This window comes from Ranitomeya variabilis, chromosome 2 (assembly GCF_051348905.1).
Source record: "Ranitomeya variabilis isolate aRanVar5 chromosome 2, aRanVar5.hap1, whole genome shotgun sequence".
Taxonomy (NCBI): Eukaryota; Metazoa; Chordata; class Amphibia; order Anura; family Dendrobatidae; genus Ranitomeya; species Ranitomeya variabilis.
This window is the reverse complement of record NC_135233.1, coordinates 498,578,128-498,603,491: the sequence shown is the minus strand read 5'-3', so window position 1 is coordinate 498,603,491 and position 25,364 is coordinate 498,578,128. Positions and strand designations below refer to the sequence as shown.

The 25,364-nt window shown below is 43.7% G+C and overlaps 1 long non-coding RNA gene across 3 annotated transcripts; it reads right to left on the bottom strand.

The window, feature by feature from the left end:
* Window positions 1-11,486: 11,486 nt before the first annotated feature.
* Window positions 11,487-19,810, bottom strand: LOC143809669 (uncharacterized). 3 transcript variants are annotated; one of them, XR_013222380.1, is made up of 5 exons: window positions 19,260-19,810; window positions 18,673-18,890; window positions 15,313-18,536; window positions 15,092-15,282; window positions 11,487-11,597 (listed from the first exon to the last, which is right to left on the bottom strand). It is a non-coding gene; the product is annotated as an uncharacterized LOC143809669 (long non-coding RNA). The 3 variants fall into 3 exon arrangements; XR_013222378.1 differs by having other exon boundaries at window positions 15,092-18,536; XR_013222379.1 differs by having other exon boundaries at window positions 15,092-18,420.
* Between the last annotated feature and the right edge of the window lie 5,554 nt (window positions 19,811-25,364).

The following is a 25,364-nucleotide window of genomic DNA, read 5'->3' as shown; positions in this document are numbered from 1 at the left end:
AGGTTACCTTTGAAATTGGTTCAAGTAGGCTTCGGCCTACACTCTGCTCCCCCTGCAGAGCCCGGGCTCCAACACCGCCAGTTGGGGCCCGGTACTGCTAGCTGCACAGAGCCAAACACCAGCCAATGTGTCAGTGGGGTTCAGCACCGCCAGCTGTTCCCCTGCTTTGCAGCCGGCAACGTGTCCTGCAACTGCCACGCAGGCACAACAGACCCAAAGCTGCCGCCAGTGCAGGCTTCGGCCTACACTCTGCTCCATCTCCTCCTCCTGCTGACCCCGGGCTCTAACACCGCCAGTTGGGGCCCGGTACTGCTAGCTGCACAGAGAAAAACACCAGCCAATGTGTCAGTGGGGTTCAGCACCGCCAGCTGTTCCCCTGCTGTGCAGCCGGCATCGTGTCCTGCAAAAGCCACGCAGACACTTGCTCTTGTACCTTCTGCTCCCCATCCTGGTTCCAGTACCGTCAGCTGGTTCCGGGCAGAGCCTTTGGCTTAGGTGCCTCCCTCTGGGTATCCGAGTTCCACCAACGTCAGGTGGTCCTTGGTAGTGCTTTCAGGCACGGGTACCTCCTGCTTAGTAACCGGGTTCCAGTAACGTCAGCTGGTCCTCGGTAGTTCCATTGGCTCTTGGACCTTCGGCTACCCATCCGGGTTCCAGCACCGTCAGCTGGTTCTCGGCAGTGTCTTTTGCTCTTGTACCTTCTGCTCCCCATCCTGGTTCCAGTACCGTCAGCTGGTTCCGGGCAGAGCCTTTGGCTTAGGTGCCTCCCTCTGGGTATCCGAGTTCCACCAACGTCAGGTGGTCCTTGGTAGTGCTTTCAGGCACGGGTACCTCCTGCTTAGTAACCGGGTTCCAGTAACGTCAGCTGGTCCTCGGTAGTTCCATTGGCTCTTGGACCTTCGGGTAGCCATCCGAGTTCCAGTTCCATCAGCTGGTTCTCGGCATTTTCTCAGCCTTCTTGTACCTTCTGCTACATTTCCAAGTTCAAGAGACTAAACACGATGACCCGGAAGACCACCCCTAAGATGACGACGACACCAGAGACGACAACCACCGTGATGACGACGACCCTGGAGACGATGACCCTGAAGACCACCCCGATGACGACGACCCCGGAGACGACGACCCTGAAGACCACCCCGATGACGACGACCCCGGAGACGACAACCCTGGAGACGACGACGACCTGGAAGACCGAGAAGCAGAAGAACAAGAGGCTGCAGAACAAAGAGCAGAAGAACATTAAGCATAACACTAAATATCAGAGCAAAAAATATTATCTAAATTATAAGCAGAAGAAGACTAAGCAGTGTATGGGGGTGAGTCCGTTCCTCCTCGTGGTGCCCCTGGATAAAGCCTGATGCTGCAGGCCAAACTGAACGCCGACAAATGTAACTGTTTTGTGACAGGCAGAACGGAAGGTGTAATCTTCAAACTTTTAAAGATAACAACTACGGGAATGCCTGACACAAATAAGAATATGATGAAGAAGTAGAATATGATGAAGATAATAGTAAAATAAAAAGAATATGAACAATGTAACCCAAAAAATAATAGGTAGAAGATGAAGAAGAAGATGAATAAGGTGAAGAAGTTGATGTCAAAGAAGCTGATGATGAGGATAATGAAGAAGAAAGTGTGGGAGAAGTAAAAAAGAAGGTGAAGGGCGTGGAAGTAGTGAAACATCAATATCTGACAAAATAAAAAAAAAATTAACATAGTCAAAATCTTTCTAACGCCGAACGTCATAAAAAAAAAAAAAAAAAATCCTGCTATTCTATTAGATTGGGCTAAACCTCTGTGCCTTTAATGTCTCCGCCACGTCCCCCAATACAGCCTACATTATTCTTAGTTGTTTTCCTTCATGTAGAATTAACCTACAAGGAAAGAAAGGGTTTATTTTAATTCCGATATTTTCGTCCCATTGACTTGCATTGGGATCGGGTATCGGTATCGGATTAGATCCGATATTTTGATGGTATCGGCCGATACTTTCCGATACCAATACTTTCCGATATCGGAAGGTATCACTCAACACTAATCACAACTTAATACAATTGGGCAAAATGGTTTTATTACTCCAAATATTCAAGTAATTAGGATGGCTGTGACTTATATTATGCCACTTATATTATCACAACTGACATGCTACTTTTTGTAAGTTAAATTTAAAGGAGCATAATACGCTGTGTTGTTGTTTAAGTTTATTTTATTTGTAGGTTACAACTTTATATTTTCAAAACTAGCACAAACAATTAAAAATTCTTCAATGTAAACAGTAACATTTTAGCTCACTTCCTACTAAATGAATCACTATATATAGCATTACGTGCAGATCATAATTCCCTTGCAGTCATGTATTGTCTTAAAGGGTTAATCATAATGACAACTTGGACTTATATATTTGCAATAAGTCTCCAAGCCCTTACTGCACCTTTCTGTATTTCATTCCGATTTTATCTTATTGTGATGTTCGCATTGTCATACAGGTTATTATGCAACTGTATAATGTTCTATTAATGTTATTGTACCTTGTTGTTATCAATAAAAATGTATGTTTTTAAAAAAAACATAAACAAGTGAACTAAACATAGGTTCTACTCAACTATATAATGTAGCTGCAAATAGTGCATCACTGACATTACAGGTCTGTTGCCCATAAAACTGGACATCTGACTTTGGTTCTCACCTGCCTCTACCTAGGATTCCTTGCGTATCCCTTACTACACACACACACCATGTTAGTGCAGTAAAGGTACAAGACGATATACTGTATGTGGTAAGATTGACCCACTAGTCACTTGACTGCTGCAGCCAATCACAAATAAAAAACAGGGAACCATTGCTTCCATCATAGCGGCCTCTGCTGGTGTCATGTCGGACGCTGTTCAGACCAGGTCGTCCGACAGACAGCGGTAATTCCGCTTTTGACCACTATTTGCTCATTGGCGTCTGCTAGATTTTATCTAGCTGTTCCGGGGTTAATTTTCCTAATCCTCGGATTGGAAGCTGGGCCATTCCCATGGCCTTTAAATAGTTCTCCTGTTCATTGGGCGTCGCCGATTATAGCTTCTGTCTTGTGCGTTGTTATCTCGGTCTGGAGTGGAGAGCTGGTTGTTGGAGATTCGTTGCTGGTGGTGTATTTTCCTCTGTCTTATTTACTCCTTCCTATATTTGTATTTATTTTGCCCTGCACATTTATAGTGTATTCCTGTGTGACTGCTGCGTGTGTTGTGAATTCCGTTCTCGGGCTCCCTCCTGTAGTCATGAGTGGTACTGTGTGAGTTTGGTCTTGGGCTCCCTCTGGTGGCCTTTAGCGATATGGCTGGTCTTGGCTGGGCTCAGCTGTTTCATCTCCTGCTAGGCTGGGCCTATTTAACTCACCTGGACCTTTACTTGACGCCTGCTGTCGGTGTATTCAGTCCTGATCCTGTGCTCTCCTGAATATTCCTTGTGACCAGTCTCCTGCTATGAGAAGCTAAGTTTGCTTGTTCAGTTTCTCATTATTTCCTTGAAAACGTTTCTCATTATATTATGAGTTCAGCCCAGCTTGCTTTTATGTGATTTTTTGCTTGCTGGTTAGTTCTGGGGTGCAGAGTGCGCCCCTCACATCATGAGTCGGTGTGGGGGTTCTTGTATTCTCTGCGTGGTTTACTTTTGATAGTTTTTGTACTGACCGCACAGGCACCTATCTATTTTCTGCCTATCTAGTATTAGCGGGCCTCATTTGCTAAATCTGTTTCATCTCTACGTTTGTGTTTTCCCCTTGACTCACCATTATTATTTGTGGGGGGCTATCTAAAACTTTGGGGTACATTTCTCTGAGGCAAGTGAGGTCTTTGCTTTCTCTCTAGGGGTAGTCAGTTTCTCAGGCTGTGACGAGACGTCTAGGTTTTTAGGTAACGTTCCACAGCTGCCTTTAGTGTGTTTGGATAGGATCAGGATTGCGGTCAGTATAGCTTCCACATCCCCAGAACTTGTCCTATATACTCAGGGTATATTTGTCAGGTCAGTTTGAGATCCTACCACCAGGATCATAACAGGCGTGGTGTATATTTTCCTTTATCCTTGTCTGTGCTAACTGTGGGTATTGGAATATTACCTCTTCACTGGGTGGAGGGCGGAGGTATCAGCCTAGGGTTAAAACAGGAGTCAGGGTGAGGTTCGAGGCCTGGACATGCACACCATCAGTGTAAACTCCAGGTAGAGGGTCAGTCAGGATTTCCCTAGTCTGAGGGAAACTGCAGGGGCCCGGGTTTTTAGCTCTCGCTCACCTAGTCTTCCCGCGACATTATAATCGGCCCAACAACAACAACAAAAAAAAGGGGTTTCTTTTTTTTGTGTTTTGTCATGGATCCCATGATTTCCATAACCCGCCAGTTGGAGGCGCTGTCCCTACAGGTCACTGAGTTGAAGGGGGCAGTGCAGCAACAGGGACTAGCAGTATCTAATGTGCAGGCTGGAGCGACAGGAAGAGTTGCTGAGCCTAAATTTCCTTTGCCTGAAAGATTTACTGGGGAACGCAGTAAATTTGTTTCTTTTCGTGAAGCTTGCAAACTATATTTCCGCATGCGCCCGATCTCCTCGGGTAATGAGGCTCAGCGTGTGGGCCTGGTGTTGTCATTGTAAAGTGGGGATCCCCAAGCATGGGCATATTCTTTGCCATCTGATTCTGTTGCATTTGACTCAGTGGAGAGTTTTTTTTCTTCTCTTGGGAAAATCTACGATGAACCTGACAGAATGGCTCTAGCAGAATCTAAGATACACACTATTCGCCAGGGGGAGCGAGTTGCAGAGGATTACTGTTCTGAATTTCATCGCTGGGCGATCGATACACAATGGAATGATCCAGCATTGTGGAGTCAGTTTATACATGGGATTTCTGGAAGGGTTAAAAAAGCCCTTCTGATGTACGAGACTCCTGCTTCTCTAGATTCCGCCATGGGTCTGGTTGTCCGCATTGATCGTCGTTTGCGTCAGGGGGAGCATGAGACGCCACCTGTGGGAGAATGTTTAGGTTCACGTGAGGTTGCTGCAGGTGAGCCCACGGAACCTATGCAAATCACAGGGGTGACACATGTCAAGCGTCAAGCCCCTGAGCTCAGGAAGCAGGGAGCCTGTTTTTACTGTGGTAAAACTGGTCATTTTATTATCATCTGTCCTCTGCTGTCTAAGAAAAACGCAACGGCGAAAAACTTCTAGGCTCAGAGGGTGTGGAGGAGACCAATCTGAGCTTATGTATATCCTCCATGGTGGTTTCTCAATGCATGATCCCTGCTAAGGTTTTTATTGCTGGCAGTGAGCTGCCAATTACTGTTTTTGTGGATAGTGGTTCAGCCACAAATCTCATTGATGAGGAGTTTGCGCGCACAGCAGGTTTTAGGATTGAAAAACTGTCTGATCCTATCCGCGTGGTCACCATCAATGCTGCTCCTCTCTCTCAGGGGGAGATAACTGAATTTGTGGCTGAGGTGAAACTCCACATAGGAGTTCTACATTCCGAGCGGGTTACATGTAAGGTGCTCAGGAATCTTCCTGCTCAGGTGGTTTTGGGTTTTCCTTGGTTGTCTATGCACAACCCGGTAATTGACTGGAAAACTCAGGACATAATTCGGTGGAGCGAGTTCTGCCAGGAGAATTGCCTGGCCACATGTGTGGCTGCGGTGACTTCAAGCGTTCTGGAGTCACTTCTGGATTTTGTGGATGTGTTCTCTGACAAGGGTTGTTCAGAGTTGCCGCCACATCATCCTTATGACTGTACTATCAGATTTAAACCAGGGGCCAAGTTGCCTAAAGCAAGGATGTTTAACATCTCCGGTCCGGAGAGACAAGCGTTAAAAGATTACATTGCTGAAAGCTTGAGCAAAGGGCACATCAGGCCGTCATCCTCGCCGGTGGCAGCAGGGTTATTCTTCGTGAAGAAGAAAGATGGCGGATTACGCCCGTGTTTGTATTTCAGGGAGTTGAACCAGATTACGGTTCGTGATCCATACCCTATGCCTCTGATACCAGATTTGTTCAACCAGGTGGCAGGTGCTAAGTGGTTTACCAAGCTTGACCTCAGGGGGGCGTACAACCTCATAAGAGTCCGTCAAGGTGATGAGTGGAAGACGGCTTTTAATACCCCTGAGGGTCATTTTGAAAATTTGGTGATGCCGTTTGGGTTGACTAACGCACCTGCAGTGTTCCAACATTTCATCAGTGATGTGTTCTCTAGTGTTGAGCGATACCATCCGATACTTGAAAGTATCGGTATCGGAAAGTATCGGCCGATACCGGCAAAGTATCGGATCTAATCCGATACCGATACCCGATACCAATACAAGTCAATGGGACTCAAGTATCGGACGGTATCCCTGATGGTTCCCAGGGTCTGAAGGAGAGGAAACTCTCCTTCAGGCCCTGGGATCCATATTAATGTGTAAAATAAAGAATTAAAATAAAAAATATTGCTATACTCACCTCTCCGACGCAGCCTGCACCTTACCGAGGAAACCGGCAGCCTTGTTTGCTTAAAATGCGCGCGTTTATTGCCTTCCGTGACGTCACGGCTTCTGATTGGTCGCGTGCCGCCCATGTGACCGTGACGCGACCAATCACAACAAGCCGTGACGTAATTTTCAGGTCCTGAATGCCTAGAATTAGCTATACTGACCGCAATCCTGATCACATGGGCGGCACGCGACCAATCTGAAGCCGTGACGTCACGGAAGGCAGAAAACGCGCGCATTTTAAGCAAACAAGGCTGCCGGTTTCCTCGGTAAGGTGTAGGCTGCGTCGGAGAGGTGAGTAAAGCAATATTTTTTATTTTAATTCTTTATTTTACACATTATATCGATCCCGATACCGATTCCCGATACAACAAAAGTATCGGATCTCGGTATCGGAATTCCGATACCGCTAAGTATCGGCCGATACCCGATACTTGCGGTATCGGAATGCTCAACACTAGTGTTCTCGCATGTTTTGGGGAAATTCATTATCGTGTATCTAGATGACATTCTCATATATTCTTGCGACCGGGATGCTCATTTAGATCATGTCAGGCAGGTGTTACAGCTTCTCAGAGAGAATAAGCTGTATGCTAAACTTGAGAAATGTGTATTTTCTGTTCAAGAGTTGCCTTTCTTGGGTTATATTGTGTCTGCTTCTGGGTTTAAAATGGACGCGGCTAAGGTGCAGGCGGTGCTGCATTGGGAACGTCCTGATAACCTGAAAGCACTTCAGCGGTTCCTTGGGTTTTCTAACTACTATAGGAAATTTATCAAGGATTTTTCCATCATTGCTAAACCGCTAACTGACATGACTAAAAAGGGTACCAATTTCTCCGTTTGGCCTGAGGCTGCTGTGCGCGCATTTGAGTTTCTTAAGAATAGTTTTGTTTCAGCCCCCATTCTTGTGCAGCCAGACGTATCTAAACCCTTTGTTGTGGAAGTCGATGCATCTGAGGTTGGTGTGGGGGCGGTACTATCTCAAGGCTCATCTTTGAGTGGTTTACGTCCGTGCGCCTATTTCTCCAAGAAACTCGTCCGCCGAACGTAACTATGATATCGGCAACAGGGAGTTGTTGGCAATTAAGTTGGCCTTTGAGGAATGGCAACACTTCTTGGAGGGGTCGGTACATCAGGTTACTGTTATTACCGATCATAAGAATCTGCTGTATTTGGAGTCAGCCAAGCGTCTGTCCCCCAGGCAGGCTCGCTGGGCATTGTTTTTCACGCGGTTCAATTTTGTGGTCACCTACAGACCGGGGTCTAAAAACACTAAGGCGGATGCTTTGTCCAGGTGTTTTCCAGGGGGAGAACCTCGGGAGGATCCAGTACCCATCCTCCAAAAGGGTGTTGTGGTTTCGGCTCTCACTACCGAGGTAGAGGCTGAGATTGCCGAGGCAGAGGAGGAGGTACCATCTGAGCTTCCAGTCAACAAATCTTTTGTACCGCTTCATCTCCACCTAAAGGTTTTGGCGGAGCATCATGATGCTGTCCTGGCTGGCCACCCAGGGGTTATAGGTACCTTGGAGTTGGTGTCACGTCGGTTTTGGTGGCCCAAGATCCGACAGGACGTGGTCTCATACGTGTCAGCTTGTACCACGTGCACTAGGGCTAAGACGCCTCGCTCCCGTCCTGTTGGCACACTACTTCCTCTTGAGGTACCTAGTAAGCCTTGGACGGAAATCTCCATGGATTTCATCACTGATTTGCCTTCATCAGCTGGGAACACGGTCATCTTGGTGATTGTTGATCGGTTTTCTAAAATGTCGCACTTTGTGTCTTTGCCTTCGTTGCCTAATTCTAAGACTCTGGCTCAGGTATTTGTGCAGGAGGTGGTCAGACTTCATGGGGTTCCATCTGACATCGTGTCTGATAGGGGGTCTCAGTTTGTGGCAAAATTTTGGAAAGCATTTTGCTCACGGCTGGGGATCAAGTTGTCTCATTCTTCGGTGTTCCATCCTCAGTCAAATGGTCAGACTGAGCGTATGAACCAAAATTTGGAACAGTACCTACGCTGCTTTGTCTCTGATAACCAGGAGGAGTCGTCTACCTTTCTTCCTTTGGCTGAGTTTGCCATCAATAATCACCGCCAGGAGTCGTCTGGGGAGTCTCCGTTTTTTTGTGTTTACGTGCTACATCCTCAATTTTGTACCTTGAGTCAGAGGGGCTCTTCCGGCGTTCCGGAGGAGGACCAGTTGGGGACACAATTGTCATCAGTCTGGAGGAGAGTTAAGCAGCGCCTGTTGAGTGTGGTTGCTAGGTACAAGCGTGTGGCTGACAGTAGGCGTGTGCCATGTCTGGACCTGAGTGTGGATGACTGGGTGTGGTTATCCACAAAAAACATAAGACTCAAAATACCGTCCCTTAAATTGGGTCCACGGTTTATTGGTCCATTTAGGGTCACCGCCGTCATTAACCCAGTAGCGTACCGATTGGAGCTCCCTACGTTGTATAAGATACACAACGTGTTCCACAGGTCTCTTCTAAAGAAGGTGGTGGGTTCTGTGGACGCAGCGCCTATGCCACCTCCAGTCTTGGTGGATGGTAATTTGGAGTTTGAAGTCTCCAAGGTGGTTGACTCTCATGTAGTGCGTCGCACTTTACAGTACTTGGTACACTGGCGTGGTTATGGGCCTGAGGAGAGGTCCTGGGTACCAGCCTCGGACATTCATGCAGATCGGCTGGTCAGGTTTTTTCATCGTCGCCATCCAGACAAGCTGGGTCCTATAAGCCGTGAGGGCCCTGGGGTCCCTCGTAGAAGGCGGGGTACTGTCATGTCGGACGCTGTTCAGACCAGGTCGTCTGACAGACAGCGGTAATTCCGCTTTTGACCACTATTTGCTCATTGGCGTCTGCTAGATTTTATCTAGCTGTTCCGGGGTTAATTTTCCTAATCCTCGGATTGGAAGCTGGGCCATTCCCATGGCCTTTAAATAGTTCTCCTGTTCATTGGGCGTCGCCAATTATAGCTTCTGTCTTGTGCGTTGTTATCTCGGTCTGGAGTGGAGAGCTGGTTGTTGGAGATTCGTTGCTGGTGGTGTATTTTTCTCTGTCTTATTTACTCCTTCCTATATTTGTATTTATTTTGCCCTGCACATTTATAGTGTATTCCTGAGTGACTGCGGCGTGGTGTATATTTTCCTTTATCCTTGTCTGTGCTAACTGTGGGTATTGGAATATTACCTCTTCACTGGGTGGAGGGCGGAGGTATCAGCCTAGGGTTAAAACAGGAGTCAGGGTGAGGTTCGAGGCCTGGACATGCACACCATCAGTGTAAACTCCAGGTAAAGGGTCAGTCAGGATTTCCCTAGTCTGAGGGAAACTGCAGGGGCCCGGGTTTTTAGCTCTCGCTCACCTAGTCTTCCCGCGACAGCTGGATCATGACATCAGGTGAGTAAACCTAATTTGGTTAATTATAACGTATTCATGCCTCCAGTGAGCTTTTTCGTTGGGCTTCAACACACTTTAGAAATATATTTTTCTCACCCACAAAGCTCTCCACAATTGTGCAAGTCCCCACATCTCCTTCTTTCCCTTTGCCTATTACTGTACATGTGCTCTACATTCTGTGAGCCATCTAAGACCAACGTTCACTATAATCGTATCTTCCCGCACCCATCATCAAGATTTTTGTTCTGCATCAGCTGTTTAAATTGCGCTAACCTGGACAATCAGATTAATTTCTAATATCTGCAAATTATATACATGTTCTATAGAACATAGTCACAAACAGGCATAAAACATTTACTAATATAAATGAAATTCTTTAAGCCTCTTCCTCCTGAATTATTCTAAAGAGCTTGATTTCTTAAAAGGAATCTCCCAGTAGGATCATCCCTCCCAAGCCATCAATATGGACATGCAGATCATAGGATGGTGAAAAAATGATACCTTGATATCTGCGATTTGATATCTTATTCCCGTGAGATCCACATTTTCCTTATATGTAAATGATGTGTTCAGGGCTACCGGCAGGACACTGATCAACAAAACACTGATCGGCAGGACACTAATCGGCAGGACACTAATCGGCAGGACACTGATCGGCAGGACACTGATCGGCAGGACACTGATTGGCAGGACACTGATCGGCAGGACACTGATAGGCAGGACACTGATAGGCAGGACACTGATCGGCATGACAATGATCGGCAGGACACTGATCGGCAGGACACTGATCGGCAGGACCCTGATCGGCAGGACCCTGATCGGCAGGACCCTGATCGGCAGGACACTGATCGGCATGAGAATCTGATTCCAGATATTATTTTATTATCAATCAATCCCTACATTTTATGATGCAATCTCTTTATATCCTCAACACATTCATTCTCACTAACAGCCAACTCTGCACAGAAACAATTACTATAATGAAGAGACAGGTTGTTAAAATACTATATTGACTTTACTCTATGACTAAGAGTTAATGAACCTATAAAGCCATAACTGCAAGAGTATTCAGCACTCCTGGTCTAAAATATTTCAAAGCCTCATCTGTAGCATTCATAGTGCTGTAAGGCACCACCGAGCTCATCTACTCATGTGCTGATAGCTGCAAAGAGAAAAAGTTATATTTCTCTCCCTATCATTATGTTATAACTACCACCGTATAGGCTTCGCAAAGACTTGTGTTACGGAAACATTGACCTCTTGCTTCAGGCTATCTGTTAACCAGCAGGAAATGGCTGATAGACCTCTTAGTCCTAATATTGATCTGTACAAGTACACTGTGTGTATTTCACATAGAATAACTCGCTCTTAACACAAATCAAATACTTATCTGGTGACAAAAACTACTACGAATGGTTTTCTGTAGGTTAAATTACTGTAACTGAGGGATCACTCAATTATTATGTGTTTTTTTACTTGAATTGTCTTCTTTATCTTTGATACGTGACTGTTTCTACTTTTCAAAGTAAGCACCATATTTACAGCATTTATAAATTACTATAAGCCTCATTAAGGCTAGAAAAATTCACCGCACAATGTTTTTTTGGTGATGCAATTTTTTTAATTTCATACGAACAAACAAAATTAACTGTGATTTTGAAGTATGTGACAAAGTAAAGACGTTTCAACCCCACTGGGGTCTTTATCACAATGTTGCTGCAAAAAAAGAAGAAAGTATAAGTGAATAATAAAAAGATCAAAGGCTATCAATCAACAATATATATCCCATAGGATTCATGTGTATAAACAAAGTGCTGTACAAATGTAAAATACAAACAAGCAAAAACAACAGTCATGTAAACTGAAAGCCAAATAAAGAAAAAAAATGAATAAAATTAGATAAAATTGAGCAAAATAAATACAACAGGTGACAAAGTCAGAGACATCGCATGATAAGGATATTAGCCTGAGGGTTCAAATGAAATCTGACGGTGTCATAATGTTGTCATGTGTAGAAATAGCAAATAGAAATAGCAATATTTTAGTATTTAAACCAGTGTCAGGTTAAGGGATTACGCAACAATGAGGGTAAATACTATAAGAAAGCTTACTATGGTACTTGAAATGGGAGGGATATATTTGAAGGGGAAGAGTTGCAGTTACTGCTGAAAAGAAATGACAATTTATGAGACATGTATTGGTGACATAGCACTATAAGTGGGTGGCATAGTGGCTCACTAAGTAGCCATAGTAGCACATACTCCCAGTTGGTGGCATGGCAGCTGACACTACGTAGATGGCATAGCGGCTCCCACCCTCAGTAGGCATAGTGGCACACATTCACAGTTGGTGGCAAGGCTGCTAAAACTCTGGCATAGCAGCTCACACTCTGGATTGGTGGCATCGCTCTCACTGTAACCGGCATGCATTAGTTACCTGTGTTGTCTTGGTTTCCTGGGTGCTCCCGCACCTATGTTTGCTGGGTGGTAAATGTGCTGTGTCTGTATGCAGCTATTGCTATAGGAGCCAAAGTGCTGCTGTGTGTGCCTGTAGTATTGAGTATAATTGATTAAAGTACAGGCATGTGGTAGGAATATTTAGAAAGAGAGAACATAGTTGTTCAGAGCTGAACTTAAATTCATCAGCCGCTCCTGCTCTGTAAATAAATAAATAAAAAAACCTGCATGGGTTACCCTGTATTTTTGATAACCAGCCAGGCAAAACTCACAGCTGAGGGCTGCAACCACCAGCTGTCAGTTTCAGTAAGGCTGGTTATTAAGAATAGGGGGATCTCCACACTGTATTTTTTAATTATTTAAATAAATAATTCAAAAATCATCATGAGGTCCCCCCTTTTTTGACAACCAGCCTTGCTAAAGCTCACAGCTGGGGGCTGCTATTCTCAGGTTGGTAACGGGCCATGGATATTGGCCTCCCCCACCTAAAAATAGAAGCCAACAGCTGCCCAGAAAAGGCACATGTCTTAGATGCATCAATTCTGTTGCTTTGCCTGGCTCTTCCCACTTACGCATCTGTAAAACACCTATCCATTACTAATCCTATAGTTACATGGTAAATAAAGACACAGCCAGAATGAAGTCCTTTATTGGAAATAAGACTAAACACAGTTTTCCATTCTATTTAAAAATAACAAACACAGTTATACTCACCTAACGTATAATTCCACCAAAGCCCTCATTCGCCTGTAATAAAACTAAAATAGAAAAGCAACAATATCCCTCACCTGTCGGTCGTTCTGTCCTACGCCGTAATCGATGTCTGGGGGATTATTAGTTTTCAACCTGGACAGTGCCAAGATGCGACTGTCCAGGCTGCGAACCACTGGTGAATGAGCTGCTGCCTCAGTGACTAGCAGTGACATCATCGAGGTTACCTCCAGGCACTGAGGCTGCGTTCCCACCAGGGCTGAACTGCCGTGACCTCAGCACCATGGGAAAAAGTCAGTGATGAGGTAACCGCAGTTCAAGCTCAGCGATTTCACAGCAAACCACTGTGAGAATTTCTACAAAGGTCACATCGACCCCCCCCAATTATCACCCCACTTGACACCGCTACAGGGCAAGTGGGAAGAGTGCTGCTAAGTGCCAGAATTGGTGCATCTTAGAGATGCACCTTTTCTCGGGCAGCTGAGAGCTGATGTTTTTAGCCTGGTGGCAGTATCCATGGCCCTTTCCTAGGCTATTAATATCAGCCTGCAGCTTTCTGCATAACCTTTGCCGATTATTAATTATAGGGGGACCCTACATCATTTTTTTAGGGTCCTCCATTTTAATAGCCAGTAAAGGCTATGTATACATCTTAGTAGCCTGGAAAGCTCCACGGGTATTATCCCCTTCCCAGGCTATCAACATTGGCCCCAGCCATCGACTTTCCCCATGCTAGTTACGAATTACGCGGGAGCCCATGCCATTTTTTTCAGAAAAATAATCTTTTATTAATTAAATACATGTACAGTAAGCTGAACACACTGTACTAATTATATTTGTCACAGACATCTGTATATCTACCTATTCTGTGTGTATTTGCTGTATGTAATCCATCTCTCCTATCCTGTCGGCTCCTGATGTGATTTTATATTACGCGGCTGCTGAATTGCCGACTTTTCGTCTATCTATCTATTAATCCCATAATCCAAATATTTTTAAAGGCAAATAAACAGCACTTCAATCATGGATGCTTACATAGAATTACCTAGAGAGGTACAAAGTGACACGTAGGGCAGTGGATAAAAGTATTATTGATCTTTATTGAAACAATATTTTTTTAAAATCATGTAACATTAAAAGACAGGATGATGGAATAAAATGGACCCCCAAAAAGGAATCAGGATGTGACACAGCAAAGGATTTTTAAAGTGATTATGTGCAATATATCCGCGTTAGGTATAGTATCCCTATAGGAAATTTGACTGGACTTAGCATATGGGTGGACATAAATAATGTCTCATGACAAAAGGAATATCCCCGCGGGATAACTTCTAATAAGAAGTCTCAGACGCTAGACCTTATGGCCACCTAGTGACCATCTTTTAGTTGTCTGATATCAGTTTCTCTTCCTATATGAAACATACTGTACATTGTTCTTACTTTTAGACCACTCCTGATCTGATTAGAAGCATGACATAAGCTGTTTTATCTATATGGTTTTTTCCTGAGAAAAGGGTGTTCATTAATATATCTTGTCATTTATTACCCTTTACCCTTCATTTTATTTGATATAGGACTGCATATATAAAGAAAAAGGGGGGATTTTCCTTTTGTCATGAGACATTATTTATGTCCACCCATATGCTAAGTCCAGGCAAATTTCCTATAGGGATACTATACCTAACGCGGATATATTGCATATAATCACTTAAAAAATCCTTTGCTGTGTCACATCCTGATTCCTTTTTGGAGGTCCAATTTATTCTATCATCCTGTCTTTTAATGTTACGTGATTTTAAAAAAATATTGTTTCAATAAAGATCAATAATACTTTTATCCACTGCCCTACCTGCCACTTCATACCTCTCTAGGTAATTCTATGTAAGCTTCTATCTATGTATGTATGTAATATATATATATATATATATATATATATATATATATATATATATATATATATATATATATATATATATATATATATATATATATATACTGTATGTACATACACATAAATACACAGGCACATGCACGCACACCCACCTTCTGTGCTGGACTTTGAAAAGTTTTCTCCCTTTGATCATCACTCTGGAAATCTCAGTACAGCATTGTTAGAGGGTTAGGAAAAAAGGAAACAATGCAATTAGCTTACTTTTATGCGCACAGGGAAGCTCACACATATGCACACAAACACATACACATATACATACACACTCTCCTTTATGCACACTCACCTCAACACACATATACATATACACACTCACCGTAACACACATATATACATACAAACATACACACCCTTTTAGTGCTGGGGCCACACACACACCGACACGCAAACCACTTAATTCCTTAGGTCATAGCACAAACCAACACACACACACCCCTTTATTGCTGGAGACATAAACAAACCCCCACAATGCTGCAGTTCTGGGGACACACACAATGTACACAGACATACATGCACAGGCACATGGACGTGTGGCACCCCAGGAATCCAGGCTACAGTGGCATTGCCTCCCTCACAGGCAGTGATGTCATGCCTGGAAGCAAGGAGGGATCCCCTTAGCAGGTAACACAAGCATTCAACACCTTTCCTACTCCAGACCAGAAGGGGGAGCTCTAAACTCAGTTTCACGGGAGCTGCCCTATAAGTTCTGGCCTGGGGGCGGAGTTAGGAAGTGTGTGTGAGGGAGAAGACAGTGAAGGAGGAAGAGGCAAGTGAGGCAAACCTGGGGATTGGAGCTGCGACTGAGCTCACCCCAGGACTGAGTGCCAAAGACAGGACTTCGGATTCCGTGGTTGTGTGGGAACTGCAGACCCAGCAACTAAATCCGGAGGGCAGGGGATTGCAGGTCTCCTGGCCCCAGCGGACACCCTGAGGCACAGCAGCATACCAGAGTCTGGAGTCACCACAAGGGAATGACACCTGTAACAGGCTCAAGCTGCCTGCCATGTGGGTAGTGTTCCATTTAATGGACAGACTGAGAGAGGGACTTAAGTAGAGCATAAAGCATCAAGAATGCAGAGAACAGTGCAGTAGGAAGGCCTCCAAATCCACCAGGCTATGGGGACTCTGAATTGCTTTCAGGCTTCCCGGATCTCCATTACCACCTGTTACCTGTGCCCCGGACTGCACCTTCAACCAGGGATTAAAGGTAAATAAAACTGCAGCCCTTGTGACCTTTAGTCATTTCCTGTATCCTCAGTCCTGCATCCCAACATCCACAATCCCCTTACAAAACTGTCCCCTCCTTCCCAGAGCCATAACTTTTTTATTTTCCTGTTAATATGGCCATATGAGGGCTTATTTTTTGCGGGACGAGTTGTACTTTTGAACAACATCATTGGTATTACCATGATGTATACTAGAAAATGGGAAAAAAATTCCAAGTGCTGTGAAATTGCAAAAAAAGTTCAACCCCATGCGTGTTTTTGTTTGGCTTTTTTGCTAGGTTCACTAACTGCTAAAACTGACCTGCCATTATGATTCTCCAGGTCAGTACAAGTTCATAGACACCAAACATGTCTAGGTTATTTTTTATCTAAAATTGCACCATTTTCCGATACCCGTAGCGTCTCCATTTTTCGTGATCTGCGGTTAGGTGCAGGCTTATTTTTTGTTTGCCGAGCTGACATTTTTAGTGATACAATTTTGGTGCAGATACGTTCTTTCGCCTGTTATTGCATTTTAATGCAGTGTCGCAGCGACCAAAAAAACGTTATTTTGGCGTTTCAAATTTTTTCTCGCTACGCCATTTAGGGATCAGGTTAGTCCTTTTTTTTATTGATAGATTGGGCGACTCTGAAGCCGGCAATACCAAATATGTGTAGGTTTGATTTTATTTTTATTTTTTTATTTTGAATGGGGCAAAAGATGGGTGATTTAAACTTTTATATATTTTTTTATTTATTTCATATTTTTTTCAAACTTTTCTTTTAACTTTTGCCATGCTTCAACAGCCTCCATGGGAGGCTAGAAGCTGGCATAGCCTGATCGGCTCAGCTACATAACAGCGATCATCAGATCGCTCCTATGTAGCTTAATTACAGGCTTGCTATGAGCGCCGACCACAGGGTCTCAAGGACCTCTATGGTTACTATCCTGATGCATCGCTGACCGATTATGTGACGGGGGTCAGCGATACGCACATTTCCGGCCGTGTGGCCGGATGCGGTAGTTAAATGCCGCTGTCAGCGACATTTAACTAGTTAATAGCGGCGGGTGGCAACGGCCCTAGCGGGCATCGCACATGAACACCCACCTTCTGTTTTGAACCGTGAAAAATTTTCTCCCTTGATAATTGCAGGTCCTATGATCCTCACTTCACAAATCTCAGTACAGCATTGGAGGAGGGTCAGGAAAGAAGGAAACAATGCAGTAATTAATTATCTGCAAGAATCATGGGCATGACACATTCACACTCACCTCAACACATATACACCCTTACACATACACACATATATCTACTGTATACACATGCATGCACATTTGCCTTTACACACACAAGCACAAACACACTCATGTGCACACCCACCTTAGCACACACACACATGCATACTCACCTCAAGACACATACACACATAATACAGTCACGTTAACCACACACACTCAAAAGCGCACTGATCTCAACACACACACACACACACACACACACATTTAACCACACACACATATGCGCACTCATTTACATCACTTTCAGTGCTACAGTACTGGGAACACGAACACACCCCTTTAGCGCTGGGATACACATACCGTCACACACACCTTTTTGGTGCTGGGGTCAGTGAAGTGGACGAGGGCAAGTTCGCCCATGTATATCCATGATCTGGCTCAGCAAAACTTCCACACCCAGATTCCATCTTAACAAACGTATCTTTACTGTTAAACATTTTCTTAACACAGCGGAACACAATAATAGACAGTACAAAATATACCTATTCACAGAAATAACGTGTAATAACAAACTTTCCCTCACTGTCCCTATCCACACGTTACCAGTCTCTTTGCTCCAGAAGGTTATCTTCCCACGTCGCAGGCCTGTCTGTCTCTGCAGGGATTAAACAAAGCTCCGTCTCTCAGGTCCAGACTGTAGTCCTTGGGGTACGGCAGGTAGGGGTGGAATATTCGGCCTCTCAACAGAGGACCCGCTTACAGTTCGGTTCAGGATCTGTGGAGATGTCACCGCTGAGTGAATATTCGGCCTCTCAACAGAGGACCCGCTTACAGTTCCTGGGAGCTGGATCTGAAAGTCAGCTTTCAAGAGAGGGGAATCGTCCAGGCAATCTGTTATATCGCATTCACAGGAGGGCACCAGCATACACAGACTTCTCTCTGCACAGACAGATTTCCCGGGCTCTTCTTCCTCTCCTTCCTGGTCACATGACATAACAGGGGGGAGCTTAGCCAATACAGTTTGTTTCTCTGTAATCACATTCGGCGTAGGTATAACTTCTGGCCACACGGGGGCAGTGTCTGTCACAGATTCTTCTATGTCAATGATAACAGAACAGTCAGAGCCGGCCAGCTCATTACATCAGACTCACACACAATGCTGCATGCTTTGGGGACACACACACATATGATTAACGGAGCTTAGTATCCAGAAACACGTTGAGATTCTTACCCATATGGCTCATGCTGAAGTCTGTATCCTCTATGCTTAAAGTTTGTGAATAAAGAAAACTCTTTTTTACGGATTCGGTGAAGAAAGGGACTACACCACTGCAGCACAAGGGAAGGCTACTGAATTCCACCTGGACAAGGGGACTCTGGACTTGCCTCCAGACCCGCCAGACTCTGCCTGCTTTGTGATCTGGTGCTCTGGACTGAGGACGCTGAAGCCTACAGTAAAGGTAAAGAAACTGCAACCTTGTGTCCTCGTTCTTCTCTGCGCCTCTCACCATACCATCATCTACACACCGGGAAGCCCTGGGGACATATTTCACCTGTGGGAAGGTATACCATCTAGCTGCCATAGCATCACCCCAGCGGACCCCTTAAAGCAGCGTCGGTCACCCTGACCGAATACCACAGGTGGTGTCACGAGCATAAACTCTATCCCTTTAAAGACATTTCCCTTTTACATGGGCATCCTGGGCCACGGACCGGGTCGTAGCCACCGTAACATCCCCCTGTGAACCGAAGGACACAGTACCGAGTACCCCTAGCCCGTGGGGCGACTCATACACATGCACATGTACGCATACCCACCTTCTGTACTGGACCTTGAAAAGTTTTCTCCCTTGATAATTGCAGGTCCTGTGATCATCTCTCCACATATCTCAGTATAGCATTGAGGGAGGGTCAGGAAAGAAGGAAACAATGCAGTTATTAATTATCTGCAAAAATCATGGGCATGACACATTCACACTGACCTCAACACATATACACCTTAACACATACACACACACATACATATACACATACATGCACATTTGCCTCAACAAAAACAAGCACAAACACAATCACGTGCACACTCACCTTAACACACACATATAAGTATGCACGCACACTTCAACACTAGTGTTGAGCGATACCGTCCGATACTTGAAAGTATCGGTATCGGAAAGTATCGGCCGATACCGGCAAAGTATCGGATCTGATCCGATACCAATACCCGATACCAATACAAGTCAATGGGACTCAAGTATCAGAAGGTATCCCTGATGGTTCCCAGGGTCTGAAGGAGAGGAAACTCTCCTTCAGGCCCTGGGATCCATATTAATGTGTAAAATAAAGAATTAAAATAAAAAATATTGATATACTCACCTCTCCGACGCAGCCTGGACCTTACCGCTGTGAACCGGCAGCCTTCTTTGCTTAAAATGAGCGCGTTCAGCACCTTCCATGACGTCACGGCTTCTGATTGGTCGCGTGCCGCTCATGTGACCGCCACGCGACCAATCAGAAGCCGTGACGTCATGGAAGGTGCTGAACGCGCTCATTTTAAACAAAGAAGGCTGCCGGTTACCAGCGGTGATGTCCAGGGGCCTCCGGACAGGTGAGTATATCAATATTTTTTATTTTAATTCTTTATTTTACACATTCATATGGATCCCAGGGCCTGAAGGAGAGTTTCCTCTCCTTCAGACCCTGGGAACCATACACTGGAAACTTCCGATTCCGATTCCCGATACCACAAAAGTATCGGATCTCGGTATCGGAATTCCGATACCGCAAGTATCGGCCGATACCCGATACTTGCGGTATCGGAATGCTCAACACTATTCAACACACATACATACAAACACAGATACATGCACACTCTCTGAAATACACACACATACATATGTACACTCACCCCAGCACACACATACAAAGGCAGACACCTATGCAATTATGTCCACACACACATATTTAGAAGCATACACACATGTACACTCACCTCACAAACAAATAACACATAAAAACATACAACCTAAGGCCGGCGTCACACTAGAGAGTTTTACGGACGTATGAGAGGCAGAAAAACTGGGCAGTGCACATGGACCAATGATTCTCTATGGGGCAGTTCCTATCTGCCGTATATTTCTCGGCCGTATTTTACGGGCTGAGGAAATCGCAGCATGGTGCGTTTGTCAGCGTATGGCACAAAAAATCTGGCAATGAAAGTCTATGGGGCGAGAAAAATACGGATTACACATGGACCATCAGTGTAACTTGCGAGAAATACGCACCGGTGTTCTGTAGAAAAGCCGTCAATTCAGTGCAGTGTACAGTAAAATCACACTGACAGGTTAGAATAGAATTGGTAAAATAAATGTCTACCCGATGAGTAATGAATTACCGGCCTTCATGCTATCTAGCTCTATATTAAATATATATATATATATATATATATATATATGTGTATATATATATATATATATATATATATATATATATATATATATATATATATATATATATATATATATATATATATATATATATATATATATATCTATAATTTTAAAGACATTTTTGGATAAAATGAAAGTACGGTAATATCTAGTATTTTTAATTCTCACTATGAGACACTGCTGCACTACTGGCCCTTCATCGGGATGGTCCTGGAGATCTACAGCTTCTTCTTACTCTTCAGAAGTAATTTATTTAAAAAATATTATTTAAAAATATAGACACACACACATATATATATATTACAGAGCTAGATAGTATAAAAGCCGGTAATTCAATTGTCGGCTTTTGCTAACTCCTTATCAAACCCGACAGGATATGAGACATGGGTTACATACAGTAAACCATTTCATATCCCTTTTTTTTGCATATTCCTCACTACTAATGTTAGTAGAGTCTGTGAGTTAGTAGAGTTAATAATGGATAGGTGTCTCATTGACATCTCTCCATTATTAACCAGGCTTAATGTCACCTTACAATAGCAAGATGACATTAAGCCTTTATTACCCCATATCCCACCGCTACAGGGGAGTGGGAAGAGAGAGGCTAAGTGCTGGAATAGGCACATCTTACAAATGTGCCTTTTCCGGAGTGGCTGGGGGCAGATGTTTTTAGCTAGGGGGGGCAATAACCATGGTCCCTCTCTAGGCTATTAATATCTGCCCTCAGTCACTGGATTTCCCACTCTGGCGGAAGAAATTGCGCGGGAGCCAACGCCAGTTTTTTCCGTGAATTAATACTTGATTTTAACAGCTAGAGCCCCCAAATTTTGCACACAGACTCTACTAACATTAGTAGTGATGAATATGCAAAAAAAGGGATATGAAATGGTTTACTGTATGTAAACCATGTCTCATATCCTTTCGGGTTTGGGAAGGAGATAGCAAAAGCCGGCAATTGAATTCTTTTATGCTATCTAGCTCTGTATTAAATATAAATATATACAGTGTATATATATATATATATATATATATATATATATATATATATATATATATATATATATATATATATATATATATATATAAATATATACAGTGTATATATATATATATATATATATATATATATATATATATATATGTCTCAATTACATATATATATATATATATATATATATATATATATATATATATATATATATATATATATATATATATATATATATATTGTAGCGTTTCACTTACTACGTGTCTTGGGGGACACTCGCTTGGCACGGGATTAACATACTCAGGCACTGTTTTCTTATAAAACACAGTCTCTTAGGTTTATTTCACACCAGCATAAACCACATCCTCAGAACTTGGTAACAGCTTGAACACTGTCTGCACATATTCAACTTTACCACAGTCCGTCACTAACCCCGGTTAGCATAATACACGGACCCCTGTCCGTTACCTGTTGGCAACCTTCACAGGTTCCTGGACACCTATTGGCCTCAGAGGTGCCCCAAACACAATGTCTCTCTCTGACCCTGGTCAGTATCACACGGATCCCTTTCCATTACCTGTTGGTGCTGCACATGTTCTCGGATACCTTTCCTCCACAGAGATATCCTTCAGACGTTCTCACTGATCCCGATCAGTACAACACGGATCTCCATCCGTTACCTGCCGTTGCCGCACAGGTTCTCGGATACCTCTCTTCACTAGAGGCATCCTTCAGACATTCTTTCACTCTGACCCCGGTCAGTACAACACGGATCTCCATCCGTTCCACAGCCTGGTCTGTGCGAGGTCCAGAGCCCCTGCCATGTGCTCTTCAGGGAGCCGACACTTGCAACACATGGGCTCTCTACAGGACCTTCCAGCACAGACCATTCAGGTCCAAACTCAGAGCCCATGTGACCAGACCTCAGTCACATTATATGGAACTAACCACTCCCCTAGATGGGAGTGTGTGTGGCTAGTTTGACCCTCCCATCCCTCAGAACTAGCCCTGCCTGTCTCCCATTAGAACTACACATTTACATGTGGGACTACTGGTACCAGACCACAACACAACTTCAGACTGACAGCGCAGAGTATCCTCCTCTGCGACACACATACCAGCCATCTACAATTGTCTCATCACAACAGCTATATCTTTGATTATCATGCATTCCTATGGCCTCCATACGCCTCCATGAGCACTCTGGGAAGCCCAAACAGTACCCCCTACCTGTAACAGGGGTCACTACAACAAAATATATTGACCGTATATATTTTTTCAGGAATATTTGAGCCCATGGATCCATTCTGTCCATTTTGCAAGGTTGCGAGAAAAAAACGCCGTATGGATGCCATACGGAATACATACAGAGGTTTACATGCGTAAAATACGCAGCCAGACCCTGCCTACGGATGACATACGGAACACTGTTCAGGGAACATTTCTGCGTATTATGCATGTAAATAACGGACTGTATTTCCCTAAGCTGAGTGTGATGCCAGCCTAACGCCTGCGCACGCGCACATATGCACACACATTTGCCTCAACACAAGCACAAACACACTCACCTTAACCCTAGCATGCGTGACGTCACAAATCTACACTTTTACATACCGGGGGCCTTTTAGGAAAACCATGCATAACGTGAGATAATCAGCATACATGGTATAAATATAAAAAAATTATAAAAGGGGGCCAAGAGCAGAGGGAGGAGAGTACAGTCACATGTCTAAATGAGTTCATCTGAAGTTGTGCAATTACATTAATTTTCTACCAGATAAAGACATTAAACATATACTGAATCATGACAGATCTCAAGCAGATCAATAATAAGTGTAAAAATATGTTATTGTCAGGAGATGCGTCTTGAGATACGATCTTATGATAAAAAAGAGACCAAGGAGTGAAACGCTACATGTAGAGCGATAGATCAGCGCAAATAATAGATGTGCTAGTGGATAATTGACACTTCAAGCAACCTGATTACTAGAAATGAATTGATAGTTGAAAATGAATTATTGATTGTGTTCTTACTCATGTACTGATGGGGGTCCTTGTGACTTTTTACTCAATATTTTTATTCATTTTTATTTTCATTTATTTATATTCTCTAAAAGTTCAATAAAAATTGCTATTTACAGTAAGTACAAAAGATAATAGACTGGAACTTCCCTGCCTGGGGAGCTAAAACACACAACACACGCATCCTTTTTATTGTTGGGGTCATCATCACACAAACCAATACAGACACACACCCATTATTGCTTTGGTCAAACTGCCACCCCTTTATTGCTGTGGGAAATACACAAACCCCTACAATGCTGCAGTTCTGGGGACACACACAGATATACACAGGAACATGCACGCACACCCTCCTTCTGTGCTGGACCTTGAAAAGTTTTCTCCCTTGATAATTGCAGGTCCTATGATCCTCACTGCAAAAATCTCAGTACAGCATTGAGGGAGGGTCAGGAAAGAAGGAAACAATGCAGTTATTACTTATCTGTAAAAGTCATGGGCATGATGAGGACACCGTCCATACAGGACCCACTGCATATCACTTCCTCATCCCTTTCTGATGTGACCAGGTTTGGGCATTTATTGGAGACCTTCCTACCAAGACTCATCCTCTTCAAGCTGAGGCACAAGATGGTTCCGGATTAGAACCTTGTATGTTCTATACCAACTGTGATATATAATGTGAGGTCTATGATGTCCGGTGTCCTGTGATGTCACGCACCTGGTGACGTCATCACAGCTGTCAATGCTGTTTTATATGTAAAGTTTACAACATCTGAAAATAGTTGCATGAATTAAGAAAGAAAATCATCAGACACGGACTGCAAATAAGTCACAGCCTCATGTGATAATTTGTGACATTCATTCAAAGGAAATCTTTATTTTAATCCCTACCACCTACTTCTCAATGAACTAAAGAAAAACACAAGACTCCATACTGCAGTTCTTGGCCCCAATAAACTGAAAACTTCAAGTCTCTCCATGATCCAACAGGATCAAAAGAGCTGAACAGAAAATATTAACATATGTGATCATTTTCGTCCACCTAATTGGCAATGCTACCACAAAATTGAGCCGCTTGAAGTTCTCCTGATAGCTCCACCTATATTAGTAATTATTTTAAAATACTTAAGGGTATAAAAATTTGTCTCTAATCTGCCTTTAATTAATTAATCCTGACAATTGTCATTTTTACGTATTCATTTGAAGACACCCCAGGGTGCCATCACCTATATAGCAGAATAGGACAATCAGAACTTACAGCACAAGTCCCCCAATATGTTTCTCCGCATGTGCGGCATCATCGGGGGATGGGACACTGGCATGAATGGCCGCCAGCCAAAGACGCCATCTACATGTAGCCTTTGTGTGTAGTTCACAACCAATGTGTGCGAGTTTTACAAAATGCTGGAAATGACCTCAATCACACCATCGCCAATAAGCACTAACAGAACAATGAACCAATCG